This window comes from Heptranchias perlo, chromosome 45 (assembly GCF_035084215.1).
Source record: "Heptranchias perlo isolate sHepPer1 chromosome 45, sHepPer1.hap1, whole genome shotgun sequence".
Lineage (NCBI taxonomy): Eukaryota > Metazoa > Chordata > Chondrichthyes > Hexanchiformes > Hexanchidae > Heptranchias > Heptranchias perlo.
This window is the reverse complement of record NC_090369.1, coordinates 1,424,297-1,429,262: the sequence shown is the minus strand read 5'-3', so window position 1 is coordinate 1,429,262 and position 4,966 is coordinate 1,424,297. Positions and strand designations below refer to the sequence as shown.

The following is a 4,966-nucleotide window of genomic DNA, read 5'->3' as shown; positions in this document are numbered from 1 at the left end:
ACAGTGGGTAAAAGGGAACGATTCACTCCGGTCTGAGACTGTACGGCCCGTGTGTGTCTCAGTGTCAGCTCCTGTACATTGTACAGTACACAGTGGGTAAAAGGGAACGATTCACTCCTGTCTGGGACTGTACGGCCCCGTGTGTGTCTCAGTGTCAGCTCCTATACATGGACAGTACACAGTGGGTAAAGGGGAACGATTCCCTCCTGTCTGGTCTTCCCAGTGCATGGCTCTTAATAGTCCTAGTGTACAATCTTGGTAACTAACATTTAAGAGGCCGTACAGGTGTTAGAGATAGTGACTGGGAAATCATGTTCAAAATCATGAGGAGTTTTGATACAGTAAATAAGGAGAAACCGTTTCCAGTGGCAGGAGGGTCGGGAACCAGAGGACACAGATTTAAGGTAATTGGGAAAAGAACCAGAGGGGGAGATGAGGAGAATGTTTATTTACGCAGCGAGTTGTTCTGATCTGGAATTCACTGCCTGAAAGGGCGGTGGAAGCAGATTCAATAGTAACTTTCAAAAGGGAATCGGATAAATACTTGAAGGGAAAAATGTGCAGGGGGGAGCGGGACTGATTGGGACTCTTTCAAAGAGTCCGCACAGGCACGATGGGCCGAATGGCCTGCTCCTGTGCTGTAAGATTCTACGAGGAGGCGGTCAGGGGGGGGTCAAAATCTGGGCACGTGAGCAGGGAGATACTCACCGAGCCTGGAGTGCGACGCCCTGTGCTGAGACTCTCTCTTGTTGCTGCAGAGGCACCGGTCACTATGGGGCCGCTCCTGACCCACATTCCAAGGGGCGGGGGAAAAGTGCTCCGTAAGATCGACGGGAGGTGGGCTGCCAGCTGCTCGACCATGGGGGGAGGGAGGGGGGCTTTTTGCTGCCTTGGTGACGCGCCCTCTCCTGGTGGGTGTCTCGCCCCCTCTCGCACGTTCTGCCTCTTCCCCCCCCCCCCCGCCCCCCCCCGACTTCACCAATCACGACTGCCTCCCGGGACCAAGTGGGCCGTTCTGCGCGCCCGAGCCCGGGAGGGGAGTGTCGCCGGCTATTCGACCGAGGGGTGGGGAAGCATCAGGAACCTGCCTGCTCCTGTCCTCGCCTCATATCCACTTCCCAGCAAGGTGGGGTCGTCTGTGGGCAGCAGGAACCCCGGCTGATTCATCCCCTCCTTAATCTGGGGAGGGGGAACACTGAGGCCCCGGGTGAGGTCATGGCTCAGGCCGTTCCTGCTCTGTCGGGGGAAGGGGCTCAGTCCCACAGCAGGTGGGGCCTCACACAATCAATCAGTGATTTGGAGGGGGGGGGCGGGGGGGGCAGGAAAGCCAGGTTAAGCAGAGAATCAGTCAGGATGGAGACAGCACACAGTTAACCTCGTCTTATTTAAATATTTTATTTGATTCTTTTCAAAGCCAGACGGAGATGGTGAGGGGCGCGGGAAGCTGGCCAGGCAAAGCCCCCCTCCCCCCAAACAGGAAAGTCCCGTCCCCATCACCATCGAACGGTGACTCGAGACGCCCAGACAGCGCACCCGCCCGCCACCCTCTCCAAAATCAGGCGTTCCCCCGCCGCGCTCAATGCTTAATATACAGAGTAATGAGCAGAGGATAGATCAGTGCAAACAGTGCAACTTACAAGCGATGCACATCGCAGCCACCGGCAGTCAGATAGATATGTACAATCGATCGATCGACCGACTCAGGCAGGCCCCAGGGGCAAGGGGAGAAGATTCGGGCCATCTGTCCCATCGCCGGAGATACATCGCAGCTAAGGACAGGTCGCAGTCCGACTCTTAAGTGTTGCTGGATCTCTGAGCACCGTACAGACGAGCAACTGACCCGACCCCATCCCGCCCGACTGTCTTATCTCGTCCTGCTTACTCGGGACACTGGGGCTGTTCACACAGGGAGGGGGGATTAACCCCCTAACCCAGCCCAGTTACAGAGTGACGACAGACCCACCTGTTCACACAGGGAGAGGGGATTAACCCCCTAACCCAGCCCAGTTACAGAGTGACGACAGACCCACCTGTTCACACAGGGAGAGGGGATTAACCCCCTAACCCAGCCCAGTTACAGAGTGACGACAGACCCACCTGTTCACACAGGGAGAGGGGATTAACCCCCTAACCCAGCCCAGTTACAGAGTGACGACAGACCCACCTGTTCACACAGGGAGAGGGGATTAACCCCCTAACCCAGCCCAGTTACAGAGTGACGACAGACCACCTGTTCACACAGGGAGGGGGGATTAACCCCCTAACCCAGCCCAGTTACAGTGACGACAGACCCACCTGTTCACACAGGGAGAGGGGATTAACCCCCTAACCCAGCCCAGTTACAGAGTGACGACAGACCCACCTGTTCACACAGGGAGGGGGGATTAACCCCCTAACCCAGCCCAGTTACAGAGTGACGATACACCACCTGTTCACACAGGGAGAGGGGATTAACCCCCTAACCCAGCACAGTTACAGAGTGACGATACACCACCTGTTCACACAGGGAGAGGGGATTAACCCCCTAACCCAGCACAGTTACAGAGTGACGATACACCACCTGTTCACACAGGGAGAGGGGATTAACCCCCTAACCCAGCACAGTTACAGAGTGACGATACACCACCTGTTCACACAGGGAGAGGGGATTAACCCCCTAACCCAGCACAGTTACAGAGTGACGATACACCACCTGTTCACACAGGGAGGGGGGATTAACCCCCTAACCCAGCGCAGTTACAGAGTGACGACAGACCCATCTGTTCACACAGGGAGGGGGGATTAACCCCCTAACCCAGCGCAGTTACAGAGTGACGATACACCACCTGTTCACACAGGGAGAGGGGATTAACCCCCTAACCCAGCACAGTTACAGAGTGACGATACACCACCTGTTCACACAGGGAGGGGGGATTAACCCCCTAACCCAGCGCAGTTACAGAGTGACGATACACCACCTGTTCACACAGGGAGAGGGGATTAACCCCCTAACCCAGCACAGTTACAGAGTGACGATACACCACCTGTTCACACAGGGAGAGGGGATTAACCCCCTAACCCAGCACAGTTACAGAGTGACGACAGACCCACCTGTTCACACAGGGAGTGGGGATTAACCCCCTAACCCAGCACAGTTACAGAGTGACGATACACCACCTGTTCACACAGGGAGGGGATTAACCCCCTAACCCAGCACAGTTACAGAGTGACGACAGACCACCTGTTCACACAGGGAGGGGGGATTAACCCCCTAACCCAGCACAGTTACAGAGTGACGACAGACCCACCTGTTCACACAGGGAGGGGATTAACCCCCTAACCCAGCGCAGTTACAGAGTGACGACAGACCCACCTGTTCACACAGGGAGAGGGGATTAACCCCCTAACCCAGCACAGTTACAGAGTGACGATACACCACCTGTTCACACAGGGAGGGGATTAACCCCCTAACCCAGCACAGTTACAGAGTGACGATACACCACCTGTTCACACAGGGAGGGGATTAACCCCCTAACCCAGCGCAGTTACAGAGTGACGACAGACCCACCTGTTCACACAGGGAGAGGGGATTAACCCTCTAACGACAGACCCACCCAATCCACTGTCCTCGCCCCCCCCTCTCCGGCTGTAATATCACAAGGTGGCCCCACCCAGGGGAGTTAGATGTCCCACCATTCTCGATCCCCGTTCCCCTCAAAACAAAAGCAGGACCACCCCCCTCCCCACGAGCAGGCCAAATAGAAATCTTTCTCCATTACTGAACCTAATCGGGGCTGTTTCAAGGCAGAGTGATCTCTCTCTCCCTCTCTCAGACACCTCCCCCTCCCCTCATGGTCGAACACCCGGCTAACACTTGGGGTGAGGGACCAGAGCACAGTTGGCACTTGTAGAAAGGTACAAGAGAGAGATCTTCGGGAGGGGAAATGCCGGCCTTTTGCTCCAGGTCGGGGAACCTGCTACAAACTGATCGAGGGTGGGAATAACTCCACCCAATGTCTCACTAACTAGAGAGCGGGGAGTTAAAGGGTTAATCCCCCCCCCCCAACCCAGTATAGTTCATACTGCAGTGTTAACAGCATCAAACCCGTGCTGCACCTGCCCTGGGAGTGTTTGATGGGACAGTGCAGAGGGAGCTTTACTCTGTATCTAACCCTGTACCTGCCCTGGGAATGTTTGATGGGGACAGTGTAGAGGGAGCTTTACTCTGTATCTAACCCTGTACCTGCCCCTGGGAGTGTTTGACGGGACAGTGTAGAGGGAGCTTTACTCTGTATCTAACCCTGTACCTGACCCTGGGAGTGTTTGACGGGACAGTGTAGAGGGAGCTTTACTCTGTATCTAACCCTGTACCTGCCCCTGGGAGTGTTTGATGGGACAGTGTAGAGGGAGCTTTACTCTGTATCTAACCCTGTACCTGCCCTGGGAGTGTTTGATGGGACAGTGTAGAGGGAGCTTTACTCTGTATCTAACCCTGTACCTGTCCTGGGAGTGTTTGATGGGACAGTGTAGAGGGAGCTTTACTCTGTATCTAACCCTGTACCTGCCCTGGGAGTGTTTGATGGGACAGTGTAGAGGGAGCTTTACTCTGTATCTAACCCTGTACCTGCCCTGGGAGTGTTTGATGGGACAGTGTAGAGGGAGCTTTACTCTGTATCTAACCCTGTACCTGCCCTGGGAGTGTTTGATGGGACAGTGTAGAGGGAGCTTTACTCTGTATCTAACCCTGGACCTGACCCTGGGAGTGTTTGATGGGACAGTGTAGAGGGAGCTTTACTCTGTATCTAACCCTGTACCTGCCTGGGAGTGTTTGATGGGACAGTGTAGAGGGAGCTTTACTCTGTATCTAACCCTGTACCTGCCCTGGGAGTGTTTGATGGGACAGTGTAGAGGGAGCTTTACTCTGTATCTAACCCTGTACCTGCCCTGGGAGTGTTTGACGGGACAGTGTAGAGGGAGCTTTTACTCT

General features: G+C 55.1%; 1 long non-coding RNA gene across 2 annotated transcripts; it reads right to left on the bottom strand.

The window, feature by feature from the left end:
- Window positions 1–1,381: 1,381 nt before the first annotated feature.
- LOC137306786 (uncharacterized) lies at window positions 1,382–4,575 on the bottom strand. Of its 2 annotated transcripts, none has more exons than XR_010958936.1 (2): window positions 3,548–4,575; window positions 1,382–3,482 (listed from the first exon to the last, which is right to left on the bottom strand). It is a non-coding gene; the product is annotated as an uncharacterized lncRNA (long non-coding RNA). The 2 variants fall into 2 exon arrangements; XR_010958937.1 differs by having other exon boundaries at window positions 1,382–3,418.
- Window positions 4,576–4,966: the final 391 nt, after the last annotated feature.